At 42.0% G+C, this 16,379-nt stretch overlaps 1 long non-coding RNA gene across 2 annotated transcripts; it reads right to left on the bottom strand.

Annotated features, from left to right (window-relative positions):
* Nucleotides 1-4,835: 4,835 nt before the first annotated feature.
* LOC310766366 lies at nucleotides 4,836-14,057 on the bottom strand. Of its 2 annotated transcripts, none has more exons than XR_014550104.1 (4): nucleotides 13,729-14,057; nucleotides 7,959-8,037; nucleotides 7,062-7,166; nucleotides 4,836-5,043 (listed from the first exon to the last, which is right to left on the bottom strand). It is a non-coding gene; the product is annotated as an uncharacterized lncRNA (long non-coding RNA). The 2 variants fall into 2 exon arrangements; XR_014550105.1 differs by lacking the exon at nucleotides 13,729-14,057 and adding an exon at nucleotides 8,674-8,784.
* Between the last annotated feature and the right edge of the window lie 2,322 nt (nucleotides 14,058-16,379).

Here is a 16,379-nt window from a genome sequence, read left to right as displayed (position 1 = left end):
ATGTATCAGCATTTGACCTACCTGTGACCTCAGGTCCACGTGCTTCAGCCCCCCCCATCCCAAAGCCAAATGAAGTGATAACTGTAGCTGGTCAATAATCCCGGATTTAACTGGCCCATGAGACACCAGCATTTGTGTCCTGTGGGTGATATCTAAATTAGATGGCAGTCAGGTATGTGTACACTGGCGCGGTCATTAGAGTGGGCAGATGTGCACAGCTAATGGCTTACCGAGAGGATTGCTACAGGGGGAATTCCTTGAGAAGCTGCAGCAAAAGTCGCACTTACAGTCAGAAAAGGTCCTTTTTTTCTCTCCAAAGCATCATTTAACTGCAACGAAACACATGGTTGAATAAACAAAAACAAAACAGAAACCTTGCACCACAGGGTTCGTTTTAGATGTGGTTTTTAATCTTTATATGTGCCTCTTGGGTTGTAAGGTCATCCGAAAACTAGCGGGCTGTTTTTCCTCTCCCCCCCTTTCTTCTACACCAGCAAATACCGAGGACTTAAACCACGAGATTTGGAGAATACTGCGGGGTCCTATTCACGGCTGCACTCACACTTTACACATGTAAGCAGAAATGCCCACAATCTCATTAGACCGCTGAAAACTCGCCACAGTTACAAAGAAAACTAAATGCGCTGCTGACCTGCGTGCCAGTATCTATGCAAATCTGAAGCAGAAGCTGAGATTTATATATGCTTTACATACCCCCGAGGAAATACCTATTTTATAGCACTGATGGAGCAGATGTAGTTTTCTCTGTGAAATGTGAGTGGAATCTAATCAGGGTCGGTGGTGGTGGGGGAGAGAGAAGCGCTCTATGTATTCGAAACAAGCAAATGCCTACGCCACCCCTTAAACCTGCTGGCACATCGGAATGGATAGAAATGCCATCTCTGAACTAATTAGGCGCTTTATTGTATACCACGGCTATACATTTGCATGCCTGCCTTAGCAGAATCTTATTCCCTTCCAGCTGCACTGAAGAGACAAAAATAAATCTTACATTTTGATGGTATAATTGACAGCATGACAAAGTTTCCAGCACGAGACGGCACAGTCTCTTTGGAAATATTTGAAAATGGAGGTCCGGTAATTTCTCTCCCCCCCCCCCCCAAATTTCTATTTTACAGCTATGCAAGTTTTTAAAAAAGGGGTGGAGAAAAACAAGCACGCAAGATGGCTTTGGGGGGGGGGAAACCCCATCCCTAATAGAGCCAGTTACAGCAATCAACAGTCTGCTATTGCTGAGATACATCTGTGCGTTTTGCAATTGGAAAGTGATTATTATGCTTCAGACACTGAGCTCATGGACTTCTGTTTAACTGTTTTATTGTCGTGCCATCAAAAATCCTCCATACCTGGCACGGTTAACATCTGAGCAATCCTAAACATTCTAAAATTAGATGTATATTCAGAAGGTGTTTGAATAGCTCCTGGAGCACAGGCAGGGGCAATTATGTACAGATCCATGAATAAAACATCTTTTTGAGGGCATAAGCAGAGCAGAGGCATCGGTGGAAAAGAATAGAACATATGCAACGATGAATCAAGAAGGAAATTTGTCCTTAATTTACACCCCACACAGGATCTCTGTACTTGGAAAGAAGCAGAATTATTCACAGCAACACCCAGCGAAATGCATACAAAGTTACAGTGCAGAGATTTTAATCCATAGATATCTATGCCACCTGCAAATGGGAGCAGGGAAGAATGGCAAACTACCACTGATCCTTCAGTGAATGGATCCGAGGAGACAGATGGCCGAGGGGTTATGCTGACAATCAGTTCAAAGAGCACCACAATGGTCAGGGCCAGCTTAGGATTGGAAGGTCCTGGGCAAAGTGCCTTCTAATAAGCCACCACTTAAATTAATGGGTCCCAGTTGGAACAGTACTCCAAGACTGGCTGGGAGCCACCATTTTAACTCCTCGCAACACACAAAATTGCTTAGTGACTATCTATCTATCTATCTATCTATCTATCTATCTATCTATCTATCCAGTAGTGTCACTCCAGAGCATTGTGGGAAATTGAAAGGCTGCCATACCCAGCTGCCCAGTGTGGAGGGCCTGGCGAAGGTGCTAGGATGCCAGGTTCTGATGCTGAGACTGACTTTGGCATTTTAGTCCCCCCTCATCCTGCTTCGTCTATCAGCGGTTCTCAACCTGTGGGTCTCCAAATGTTGTTGGACTACAACTCCCATCACCCCTGAGCTCTGGCCTCGCTAGCTAGGGGTGATGGGAGTTGTAGTTCAACAACATCTGGGACCCACAGGTTGAGAAATGCTCATTAGTTTCCTAAGAGTATCTTTCTCTTTGCAGGCTGAGAACTAGTGTCACAACATGGCACAAGACTTGAGAGGGAATGTCACCCTTTATTATTGGGGGGAAGAGTCATAGCTTAGTGCTAGTGGATTTTCTTTTCATGTAGTGAGTCTGTGGTTCGATCCCCAGCATCCCTGCACAGGAGACCCTTGGACAGTGGCGGAGCTTCATGCTCCGGCACCGGGGGTGGGGGGTGGGGTGGAGAGCAGGTGGGGGCAGGGCTGATGTGTGTCCAGGGGATGGGGCGCACCGCCTGCAGGGACGTGGCACCCAGTGTAGGCGGGGGGGGGGCAGCTGCAATGGCACCCCACTGGGATTGCGCTGCCGGGGCGGTGCGCTCCCCCCCCCACTCCTCTTCCTCTGCCAGTGCCCTTGTATGAAACCTTGGAATTTCACTGCCAGTCAGCACAGACAAAACCCTGGGCTGATGATCTTACTTAGAATAAGGCATATTCCTATTGGAGAGTACAGAATAAACAATACAACTCTTTCACTGAGATATTAGACTTCAGTCTCAGAATATTAATTAGAAGAATACGTAGAAAAAGGCATCTTAAACAAAACCACTGAAGTTACACAGTAACAAATAATAATAATAATAATAATAATAAGAAGAAGAAGAAGAAGAAGAAGAAGAAGAATTCCAATGCATAACCAATGAGACAATTCTATAAACAATAACTCCATAATTATGAAACATATTGAGCCCCATTCTTAGTTATTTAGTCCATGACAAAAAGAAAGTGTGCTATAGCAAAATTGCCTTGCTGCGCAATTGAAGTGTGGACTTCTCTTGCAACTGACCTCCAGATCTGTGCCTCATTTCTTGCCAAACAGAGGTGGGAGTAGCACCCTGGAGAGCTCCATGAATAGCTGAAACACAAACTCAATTGATGATGCTTCCTCCTCAAGCAAACTCAGGCTGAGCCTTAAATAGAGCTGCAATGCTTTCCTGGTAGCCAGCTCCACTCGCATTACACAAAGCGTCTTCAGTTAAAGGGACCTAGCCTGATTTAACAGTCGTTCATCCTGACAGCACAGGGGAGAGTATGTTCTACTGGGACTTCTGGGCTTGAGGCCTTGGAATCAGAAGACAGCAACATAATATCCTCAGGCCAGAGAGGTGCATGCCAAAGAGCACCTCTCATGCTGGCGTTTCTAGAGTCGAGGGATGTGAATGTCTGGGACTGGTTCTGAGGGTGATTCTCTCTCACCTTCTGATGTTCTTCCTTGGTCCATGGCCTTATCCCTTAAATATGGGTGATGGTGGAACATGCAATTCTGTCAAGGTCATGGTAAGAATGAAGTTTGTCTGGCTACCATGATTTGTTGGTTCCTGGTTGTATGGGTATTGAGGTAAAGGTAAAGGACCCCTGGATGGTTAAATCCAGTCAAAGGCGACTATGGGGTGTGGCACTCATCTCACTTTCAGGCTGAGGGAGCTAGCGTTTGTCCACAGACAGCTTTCCAGGTCATATGGCCAGCATGACTAAACCAATTCTGGTGCAACGGGACACCGTGATGGAAGCCAGAGCACATGGAAACGCTATTTACCTTCCCGCCACAGTGGTACCTATTGATCTACTTTCACTGGCATGCTTTTGAACTGCCAGGTTGGCAGGAACTGGGACAGAGCAACGGGAGCTCACCTCGTCATGGGGAGTCGAACTGCTGACCTTCCAGCTGACAAGCCCAAGAGGCTCAGTGGTTTAGACCTCCATCACGTCCTACGCTGAGCACACTGCTGCAACAGTTCCAACTCCACTTTCCATATGTTCCACATACTCCATAGGTGGTCACCTGAACAGGCTAACAGTTTGGTAAACATTGCAGCAGTGTGCAGAAATAAAGAGCCTGGTAAGACCGCTGGTCGAAAGAATAAAAGAAAGTTAAAGTTAACAAAGCCATTCTGAGCTCAAGCTCACATGTGCCCATTATGGAGTCATGAGGTCAAGAGAACAAAGGAGTCCTAACACAAGGGCAAAGAAAGAAAGACTGGGTGGAAGAAGAAGGAGGAAGGAAGGAACACAATCTATGTGATAACAGGTAGTTACTAAAGAAGGAACCAACAGGAGGAAGAAAAGGTTGCTTTTTTTGTCTGTTGCTCACCACTGATTCAAGAAACTGACTACAAGTCACTACAAGCATGAACAGCTATCTTTAAATCAGGGGTGCCCAAACTTTTTTCAAAGAGGGCCAGATTTGATGACGTGAACGTGCATGAGGGCCGACCAAAGTTGCTGAGCTTTTTAAGGATTTTACCCAGGATGTACTGCCACGGGGGCCAGATTAAATCAATCAGTGGATCAGATTAGGCCCCCGAAATGAACTTTGGACATGCCTGCTTTAAATGGATAAAAGTATTTTAAATTATTATTTATTAGATAAAAGAAATTATTTGTTATTTCTTGAGCGATCTCTCTCTGTCTGTCTTTTTTAACCCCCCCGTAATTTCTAAATAACAAATGTATTTCTCTTTGTTTACAAGCACTGAAAAATCCCTCAAAATTTGAACTTTCAATACTGAGTCATAGCAGTAGCATGGGCCCTTCTCTTTCACATAACTTTCCCAAGAATTTGGGAACTTTTCAAAGGAATCAAGCACATTCTTCAACATTTTGCTAGAGGCTGCATAGAATATCAGTGCAGGCATCTGAGATAAAGGATGCACATTCATGGCTTAGACTCCTCTGTTCTTCTTCCTGTACTCCTACTGAAAAAAACACAACAGAACTGAGGCACCAACCTCCTCTTTATTTTCCATATAATTAATCTCACTGCGAGGTACACTAGCTTTGTGCACTAAAAAATAATAATACTGAGTGCAGATAATCTCTCTGCGTATAGTGTTGCAAATGTTGCTCTGGAACAGAGCAGCAGAGGAAGAAACCAAGCTTTTGCACATAGCATATTTATACTTATGTGCACATAGCACATAATTTATACTTGATTGGATAGAACATTTATTTAAAAACTTGGAATTGATAAAGTCAGGTCTGCATCTCTTGTTTGGAAAAACTTCTTAAAGTCTACTTGGAAAATGTTGGCTTTTTAAAAAAGGAACTAGTGACATGAAAATCTTCTAATCTTTGCATTCACAAGGCTGGCTGACTTAGCCGTGTGTGTGTGTGTGTGTGTGTGTGTGTGTGTGTGTGTGAAGGAACCTTCCATCAAATAATATTCTGTTAAAAGTTCTTGGTTGGTAACATAGCTGCTAGGCAAGGAAATAAAAACCCTCATCAGTGTTCAGACTGCAATGCTTATTTCAGGGTGGGTTCCAAGCCATAAAATTACAAACAACACATCAGTAATCAAATCAACACTCCTCTTAAAAGCTAAAATTCGGGTTACATAAGCACAATACATACAATTGCAGTTTACATCCCACAAATGATTACGTGAATAGCCAGGTCTTAAGCTGTCAGAAGAATGAGACCAGTGATGGAGCCAATGAGCAGAGGACATTCCACAGCCAGGATGAGATAGCACAGAAGGCCTTCCCCCATGTCTCCACATAATATACAGCTCCCACAGATGGAACATAGAAGAAAGCATCCCTCCAAATGATTTGAATAGGCAGGCCAGAGACTAAAGTGTGAAGTGCCTACTGAAGTATTGGGGGCCCAAGCCATTGTAGCTTTAAACATAATCACAGGCACCTTGAAATTGGACCAGAAATGTTTAACAGCCCATGGCCAGCTCTTCAGATAGAGGATGCATTCAATTAGGTGCTTGCCCTCTGTAAAGTAGGGCACTGGACCACCCATAAAGGACAGTTAGTGTTTTGTAAGGGATCGTGTGTCAGACTTGGCATGGGGGACTTGCATTCAATTTCCCACTTGGCTATGACCTCGGGCCAGTCATTATATATCAGTCTAGCGAAGATAAAAATGGGAGCAGCCCCCTATACTGCCCTGATCTCCTAGGAGGAAAAGCAAGATAAATACGTCATAAATAAGCACATTATTACTGAGAATATCTCGAGTGCTAGCCATGTCAATCTGCTGCAGCAAAAACAACAAAAGAGGTTGTTTTGGCACCTTAAAACTGATTTATTGTAGCCTAAGCTTTTGTGGTCCAGAGGCCACTTCATCATATTTTCTGACAGTCCCCTGGGCCAGGATCCAAAAGCTCTAGCACTGAGTATGTTAAAAAAAAAGATACCCATTGCCAATTGAGTTCCTCTTAAAGGGTGATAATAACTTATGCTTCACTCATTAGCTCTTACATTGTAACATTTTTCACTTTCTACAAAGCTCGGATAGCAATCTACTGATGAAAGGCATTATGTTCTTTAACAATCTCTCAAACCACTCCGTCCTCCATTTGCAAAAGATTTTCAGTAAAACATTATTTGCCTAAATAATATAAAAAAAAGGAATGAAGTAGAATTACACTGTCATTTGAAGTTTCATTACAATGCTATTTTCTTGAGCAGCATTGATTGACCCAATGACGGCTTTGTCTAATTTCTGCAGAGTTGTTATTAGAGCAATTTATTAAAATTGCATGCATTGATTGGAGCCACAAATGATTTCTTGCTAATTATGCAGATGATGTACGAAGCTCATTTCAAATTCCTTTTTGAACTTCAGTGAACAAAAAATGTCAAAACTAACATATGGTTGTACTGTCAAAGGCAGAAGTAGGCTACATGCTAGTGACATGCCTTTGGCCTGCCAAAAGGAAATTTAAACACACACACACACACACACACACACACCACACCTTCCACTTCATGGGTTCCTTGAACCATTTTATCATAATGTCTTGGGTATGTTTATGCAAGTTGGTTGTCTTCATAAATTCTGTCCTGTTGGAATGGAGATTTGCCTTAGGAAAACAGAGAGAATCAGGGAAAGAATCAGAAAACTTCAGGTTTTACCAATCTTAATTTCATATTATTATGTGTAAAGAAAGTAGATTCAAATATTTTTGAAGAGTGGAACCATATATTATGACATAGAGATGTCTCCTCCAAACAGTAACCCCACATAGCTTATATTTATTGATTAAAACATCTTGATCTACTAAAAAGGTGCAGATTAACCAAATACAAAATTTTATTTTAAAAAATGTCATAGTCAAGATACAGTTATAAATACTGCAGATGAGAAACACTTTATTAAAACAGGAGCACTAAAACTATTGTTTCAGTACTACTACAGAACTGATCTTTGTCTCCAGTAGATGTGAGATGGTTAAAGTTTACATCATTCAGTTGCTGGACAACTGTCGGTTCAACTCATTAGCTCTGGGAGCTGGAATCATATAAATTGGTATGAAATGAAAGATGTGTCTGGTGTCTTGGTTGGTGATGCCATGAAAGACACCAAAGACTTAATATTTAGCCAATCTCTGTATATTTTTCTTACCTCTAGTTTGTTCTGAAGGTAACTGAGAGCAGGGAATAATAGGTCACAGAGGGGGGAAATCCAGCATAGTATTTCCCCTCATCATCACAAATATCTCACCCAGACTGGCAAAATGGTTCATGTGTAGAAGGCAGATGGAGGCACATGCTTTTGCTCATTCACAGATGTGTGGAGCATTATATGGATGCTGATTCTGATTCTCTACACTGAATAACACAAAGTCTTAGGTGGCAACCTTATATACGCTTACCTGGAAATAAGTCTCATTGAACTCCATCGGCTTGGATTAAAATTCCAGTTCAGCCACACACTCAAACATTATAGGCAAGCTAAACGTGTCAAATTTCATAAGAAGATCTCAGTCAAGGTTGGAAATTAAGGTTGGACATTATATTTATTTATTTGTACCCTGAACCTTCAACCTGGTAGTGTTCTCAGGACAGCTTGTACTAAAATATGAATATAGAAACTACAATATAACAGAAACTAAATATCCATAACTTAAAACAAAGACAAAACAGAGTAGTTCAAATTCAAGATGTGTAACTAGAATAACACTCCTTCCAAGTAAGAAGAATGGGAAAAGTAAGAAGGTATTCACCTGGCACCAAAATGAGATCAGAATAGGTATCAGTTGGCCTTCCTGTGAAAAGGCTATTATGCTCGTGTTTTGCTTATGCCCATAGACATCTGGTTATCCAATTTGAAAACAGAATGCTGGTCTAGATGGGGTTTTTGCAGACCCCTTTTTGAGATGGGAGATTCCAAAGGCAGAGTGCCACCATCAAGAAAGCTCTCTTTCTTCAACCACCATTGCATGCTCTTTCATGGCACCATCAGCCTAAGCACCAGACCCATCTTTGAACTCATACTTCCCACTCACAGCTCTAACGTGTTGAACCAACCACTACGCCAGAGGCACTCACACAAGAGCTTCAGATGATGACCTCAGTGAATGAACATACATATGGGAGAAGCTGGTCCAGCAGACATCTGGGTCCCAAGCCATGCAGTGATCTTAAACACCAACACTTTGAGCTGAGCTCAGAAATGGACCAAGAGCTCAATCTTCACTATGGAAGCCCAGATTTGTATGCCGGCTGGTTCTAGGGCAGGAATGTCAGAAGGTTCTCCATTCTACCCTGCATTTGTGACATGCATTTGTTTGTATGCCACTGCAGTTCAACTTCCACCAAAAGCTACATTATTCATCTAGTTGTCCTGTGTGGCAAAAATTATGTGACACACAAAATTAATTATGTAAATTATGTTGTCATTACTTTATTCCACCTCATTCATTTCAGTGCAAAGGAAACACCATGCAAATAGGGGGGAAACCCACAATCAATTGTTTGCAGCCTGAAAGCAACAGCAAATACCAATATAGGTAGTTGGATAGATTTCCATTCCATTCAAAGGACAAATAAGTGAACATTGACCATTTCTGCTCCCATTTCCAGTGGAATTCGCTACTCTTCCTACTCTAGGGCCTAGAATTGTTCTAATGACTGTTGCAGCTCATCTGTGATGCAATAAAAGGAGAATGTGCCCCTGGAACCCAGGCAGAGAGAATTCCTTTTGCTCATCACATAAAGTGATGAAAATGGTTCCATGTTCCAGAGTTGAACTCTGCCACTGAAAACAGGCTTTGAGGTAAAAGCCCAGTAAATCTTTACTCTAAGGAACCATTGACCACAGTTCCTCACATGTAAGTGAAGCAGGAATAATAACAATGAGAATAATAATATCAATAAGAATATCGATAACAATAATCCCCCACCTCTGAGGATTTTACCAGACATAAGACAGAAAGAAATAAAAGAAACACACAATAGAAATGATCAAGAATTTTACAATGAAAGTTGGCGCTCTCAGAACAGCGTATATTCTCCTTGGTGGCTGAGGTACCAGAGTGAAGCTCTAAATTACCAAGTCCAGTGAATTCCTAAAATAAGAAGATGCAATTCAGAAAAACACACACACACACAAGGAGACGATGTACCTAAAGTGGCAGGAGCTCTTGCAGAGTCACACATTCCTGCTTCTCATTAAGCTTCTTCCTATGTCCTTTTGTAAATCTGGCAGAACTACAGAAAGGTGCGAAGGGGTTAATCGCTTGGTTTTGCTTAAAAATTCCAAACCACGATGAAAACATTTTAGCACCTAAGAGCAGAGATTGTGGGTGAAGAAGGAAGAAGAAAAAAAAAGCCGAAGATACATGATTTATCACTCCCCTCACAAATAAAATTTATTCATTGCATCCACCAGCCATCACACAGATGGTCAGAAAATTGGCTTTGTGTAGAGATGTGGATTCAGGCATGAATATTAATATGAGACAGATGTAAACGCATATTAATATGCACTTGCTTTGCATGGACTGACATTACAATATTTTCATTAAAGAAACTGCATTTGAAATGGAAAGTGAGGGTCACCTTTTTATAAAACATAAAATGGTATGGCACAATGTATTTACCATCTCCTGAAATGGCAACAGAAAACAAACAAAAGAAAAAGTAGCTGCCACAATTTAGTGAAGGCTGCACAAAAACGGATAGAACAGAAAGCTCTTGATTTTTACTTAAATTCTATTTCGTGCTTTTATAATAATTACTGCTCAAGGAATGTGTTCTGTATAGAATCTATGCGGAGTCTGTTTCTTAAGCAGTAAGGAACACAATAGAGCTCATACATAGGAATGTCACTTGAATACGCATCACCTATGCCTGAACTTGTACAACCCTCTACGATGGTAGAGGGTCATCAGATTTCACTGTGTGTGTGTATTTGTGTGTGTGCGCACACACACACATGCACAGAAATTAAACAGTGAGGAGGAGCAAGATTCAGGCATGTCCAACGGCCCACTCTTAAACGCTTTCAATAGTTGAATTAGAAAACATTTGAAAAGCATTATTGTGGCTATTATCCCTTACATATCATTACAGCAGTGTGAGCGGCATAGCAGTGGTGTGACTTTGTTATACTAAGGAGGGCAATCCCAGGGCCTTTTTTCAGCCGGAATTCACCAGGACTCAGTTCCGGCACCTCTTAGCTGGGCGCCACTGCCATTATAAGATAACAAAGGAGGTGTTTGTGCTAAGTTCTGGCACCTTTTCCCGCTAGAAAAATAGCACTGGGCCATCCTAAGCCAAAATCTGCCAGGGTGAGTAAGTTAGGATGTGGCAAGTCTCTAGCTCTGGCCAGTGTGGTGTAGTGGTTAAGAGCGGTGGACTCGTAATCTGGTGAACCGGGTTCTCGTCCCCGCTCCTCCACATGCAGCTGCTGGGTAACCTTGGGCTAGTCACACTTCTCTGAAGTCTCTCAGCCTCACTCACCTCACAGAATGTTTGTTGTGGGGGAGGAAGGGAAAGGAGATTGTTTGCTGCTTTGAGACTCCTTTGGGAAGTGATAAAGCGGGAAATCAAATCTTCTTCTTCCGGCTCAGCTGAAGATACACTGGCACAACTTGTGCATCTTGGCTCAGCTTGGGGCTCAGTCAGTGAGCAGAAGTCTCAGCAGAAGTCCCACAACAGGGGTGTTTCGGGGATGGTAACCGAATGCTCCATGACTTACCTGTCAGCGCTCACTAGCAGAGTGCTATTGAATCACTATTACAGGGGATGATTTCTTCACTCCTTAAAGTTCTGTTGAGTGGTGGACCAAAGCACTTGTTTACATTAAATTGCATTTGCCATTTTACTGCCCATTCGCTTAGTTTGGAGAGGTCCTTTCGGAGCTCTTCACAATCCTATTTGTGTTCTAACAACCCTGAACAATTTAGTGTCATCAGCAAATTTCCTCTGTTCTCCCTTGTGTCATCTTCTAGAGTGAGGGCTTGACATCATGTGTTAATTGTGCCACTTGCAATCCTGGTGTTGGTTTTTCTTATTTACTACAGGTGTGAAGGGTTTTTTTTTTTGTGTGTGTGTGTGTGTGTGTGTGTGGGTGGGTGGGATTTGAAGCATGCAGAGAGAGAAGATTTAATCCTTTCCTTCCTCACTGCAACCATAATGGACTATTACAATTCAGTTTAGGCAGGGAAAGCATCTGTTAGCAGGGAGAGTGCAACATATCTGAAGTTTAGCAGTGACCTGGATACAGACTCAAAGGCTGAATGGTGCCTATGGAGGAAGCTCATGGCCCAAGCACCACCACTGAAAAAAGACCCCTGATCTCAAGATGCCAGAAACATCTGGAGATGACAGAGACTCCTGAACTGAAGATTCCATAGCCTGGGTTAGAAACTGTAGCTCCCAAGCCCAGCAAGGGACCAACATAGTTGCCTCCAAAGGTCTCACACGCCACAGAGCAGAGCCTCGGTGCAGGCAGCATAACTCCTAGAGAGACAATGGAGCGCTGTGCTGTAAACCAGAGGCCTGCCCCTTTAAGGCCTTCCACTTTTCAAGGAGTGGATGGGGTCTGAAAGAGGTCCTGGATGTGCAGCAATAAAAGGCACAGCGAGTTGTTCACTACAAGCTCTTCTTTGTGCTACTGTTCCACCTTGCCCCATGGGACCCAAACGGAATGGAGTGGTTGGGTATTTTTGTGGAAATCGCAGTGGAGAAACGAAGGGTCAAAATGCCCCTTCTCAAATGCTGCCATTCTGATAAACACCCTCCCCGCAAATGTTGTGGACATTTGCCCAAGTCATAAGGACATAAGAAGAGTTAGGATGGATCAGACCAACAAAGGCCCTCTGAGTCTAGCATTCTGTTCTCACAACGGCCAACCAGATGCTTACGGGAACCCCACAAGGAAGACATGAGGTTAATAGTGTTCTCCTAATTGTGATTCCCAGCATTCCCCAGTATTCAGAGACATGGTGTCAAAAACTCACTGCCTACAGAAAAGAAAGGAAAGCATATCATCAGGGTCTATTGATATGTAAATGCTAAATGAGCCTCTTGCAATCATGTTTCAGCGGCAGACAATCCCAGTCTCTGTCCCCAGGATCTTCAGTTAAAAGGCTCAGGTAAGCAGGTGATGTGACAGACTGCCTAAGACTGTGGAGAGCCTCTGCCAAAATGGACAATATTAGCTGGGCTAGATCAACCCCGTCTGTGGTTTCCCCACATGCCTTAAATGCATGTTCTGGTTGTAGCCAGACTGTGTTCCACCGGGAGGGAAGGAGTTAAATGAGAAAGATTAGGATAGTAAAATGGGGAGCAGTGATAGCTAGAGTTTCTTTTTTGATTTAAATCCTGCCTTTCTCCAACAAAACCAAGGCAACTCACAACAACATATTTAAAAATGCAGTTAATACAATATTTCTTAAAGAATACACATGGGCAGTGCACTTCATCAGCCATATCCATTAAAACGAGCATCACAGTTTTAATTATATTACAGAATCCCATTATGGTACTGTTATGTATTCAGTGGTCTGTGTTTGCCTGAGCTTGAGTCTGGACTAAGGAGTCTGAGTCCCTGTGTTCTGATTTGATACATGATATCCAATCACAAAACATTTCAGGATTTGGGCCTCTGCCATTGGCCCTTAAACTCTGAGTCAGGATTCGCAGCTTGTGAGTTTAGACAGCCAATGACGCTGGGAGTGGGAGTGGCCCAGGCCTTCAGAAATGTATATAAGCAGTTATTTTGCCCCTGTTGTCAGGTTCCGTTAGTTCAATAAAGGTTCTTGCTGTTATCACTGTGTTTTGCCTCGTGGGAACCTACCTACACTTCAGATACTTTCTGAATGTATAATACATTCCTTAATCACTCACTGAGGCAAAGGCCATGGCTTTGATAGTGAAAATGTGCATTCTTACACGCAAAGATGAGCCATTCCCTTTCATGAGGGGAGCTTCCAGTGTCCAGAGCAGAAACCATGCATATGAAGAGAATTCCCTTCTCATACGGGACCATGTGAATGAGTCATTTGTTAATTCATTAGCCATCTTTTATATGTCTCTCAAGGCGATTGGCAAACACACCCCAACAACCAGCTGAACCAGTTAAAAACAGAACCTTCTGAAGATAGGATTAAAAACAATGCAATATGGATTCCTTACCACCCAGCTGGAAAAGCTTGTTGAAACGAAAATGTCTTCAGTTTCTAGATGGGTGCCTGGCAGCTAGTGAGCAACACCCCTCTGAGGAAAAAGGGTGCAGAATTTGGGACTTCTTAGTGTGTCCATTTGGTGTGATGGTGGTGGCACTCGCCCTTTCTCTGACAGGAAATGCTCTGGGGGGGGATGACAAAAAATGGGGTGTCGAGAAGGGTCAGTTGGCGGGAGAGTGAGAAATGTCCCTATCTGAGGACTGTTGGAGGGTATGCTTTACTAGAAGGACAAATGGTCTAATTTGATAATAAGGCAGCTTCTCATGGCTGTCCTGCCACTTAGCTTCACATGTTCAAAAGCAAGCAAGTTGGTAGTGATAGGTTCATGACTGTGCATCTGAAATGGACAGGGCAGTGAAATCCATGCTTTATTGTGTGTGGTACACACCCACACACCCACCTCCCTTTTCCAAGACTGACTTGAGCCCTGATTTTGGCAGGTGAACATGACTTGCATCCATTTCCTTGAGAACAGCTAACTACCCTTGACCAAGTCCCATCAAATCTAAGGAACACTGATTAGCAGTACAGCTTGACTTAAAACAGCAGATTAAATATTTTTTAAAAATACTTTTCCCCCTACTCCATTGATTATTAGAACCGATAAATATTTCATTGTTTACCACCCTCTCTGTTAGTCAGTTAGTTATTAAATTAATTAGTTGCTTTATTTTGCAAAAGTAATTCAAAGTGACTTACAACAATGAACAAACCCATACACATTTCGTTGTTGGCATCTGTCTGTCTTGGGCCAGCCATAAAACAAAACAAATAAAAATCTAAAAGTCAAACATATATTTAAATGGCAGGATTAAAACATCCCACCCACCCAAGAGATCACAGATAATAAAAAGTCCACGGCCAGAAGGAAAAGAAATGTGCCTAAATATGTATATATTTCTGGATCTTTCGGTTTCATCAAAAGAGTTTATAATGAATTTATTTTTATTTTTTTTAGAGAGAGAGATTTACTCATATACACACATCAGTGAAGAATTTATGATCTGGGTATTCTATTTTGTATAACTTCCCCTTTGATCAAATAAAGAAAAGCTGTTTGCCATTAATTCCTCACAGTAAAATGCTTACCTGCACACAAGAGCAGCTTCTGCAATATTTATGGCTATGGAAAATATGTCAGCTTCAGTCATGTAAGAATTCAGGGGAATAGGATGTTGACACAAATTCCAGTGCCTACCAGCTAATAAAAAACAACAACTGCTCTAAAATTGCTTCCTGAATAACTCCAGGCTTACCCAAAGCGCTCCCAATACACTAACAATGTTTAAATATGGAACAAGGCTCTTTTGCAAATCATCATTGGCGGGGAAAGAGTGAGGAACAGAATTGCTCCACATAGTCACGGGCAGTAAGCATCTGTCTGTCTTAATTATACTTTACATTTGACGTTCACCATTCAGCCAGGATTCACACTCTTGTAGTCTCTCCATGAGTGAGTAGATGCAAAAGAAAAGGACTACACGGAAATAATACATCTCAAAACAGCACGAATTACAAACAGCATCCCGAGAAATACTTGCTCTAACCCAGCCTAGCATTCAGAACTCCCTGGGGAATATCTGCTCGAAACTGTATCTGAATTTGAGTCAGAGAGTTGAATTCAATCTTGCATTGAAATGCTGATTATTATTACTGTCATTTTGCTCAGGCATTCAGTGTGCGCCCTTAAGGCACCAAACCGCATAGCAATGTTGCTATTTCTTTCTTTTTTATATATATATATAAACACAATTACAGAAACAAACAACACAGGATACATCAATATTGCAGAAATTTATAAGCACAGATATTAAACAGGAGGAAAATATATTTTCAGATGAGTTCACAGATTTGTTGATGAGGTAAAATGGTGATCATGGGGGGTTTTGTTTTTCATTCAGACAGCAGAGCTCATAAGAAGGTGGTTACAGTATCAGTTTTATGCGGATGAACTGTCACAAAACTGGCACAGAAGAACTTATATAACTGCCTTATAGTGAGCTTTCAATATATTGGTTGCATCCACAGCATGCATTGAAAGCACATGGCTTCCTCCAAAGCACCCTGGGAATTATAGTTTCTGCAGGGTGCTGGGAATTATAGCTCTGGGAGGGGTAAACTACAACCTTAAACTCAGTTCACATTTCTGCGGCAATTTGTGAATTTTAGTTAAAACAATTAATCAGCATTTTAGGGCAAATATCCCTTAATAAACGTTTTGTTTGTATGCAGTTTTGACTAACATACACATTTTTTGCAAGCAATCCCCCCAATTTGACACATTTTTATATGTTTTTCTCACTGTTATTTGCATTTATGTGCAGACTTTACACTATCATAGGGATTTTTGTACACACTACTTGGTTGGAGAACTGCATTGCAAAGTTCTGAGATTTGTGAATTTCGAAGGATGGCTGTGTTTTGGTTCACGTATAGTTTCAGAAAGTGTGAATTAGGTGAGATCAGATTTTTTTTCTCCATCCCTAATGACAAAATATTATAATATTTTATAAATATTATACGGGACCGCCTCTCCTGGTATGCCCCACAGAGAAACTTACGGTCTTCAAATAAAAATATCTTGAAGGTCCCAGGCCACAG

This window comes from Podarcis filfolensis (assembly GCF_964270895.1).
Source record: "Podarcis filfolensis genome assembly, chromosome: 7".
In the NCBI taxonomy this organism is placed as follows: domain Eukaryota; kingdom Metazoa; phylum Chordata; class Lepidosauria; order Squamata; family Lacertidae; genus Podarcis; species Podarcis filfolensis.
Note: the sequence above shows the minus strand (reverse complement) of the source record. Positions and strands in the feature narration are given on the sequence as shown.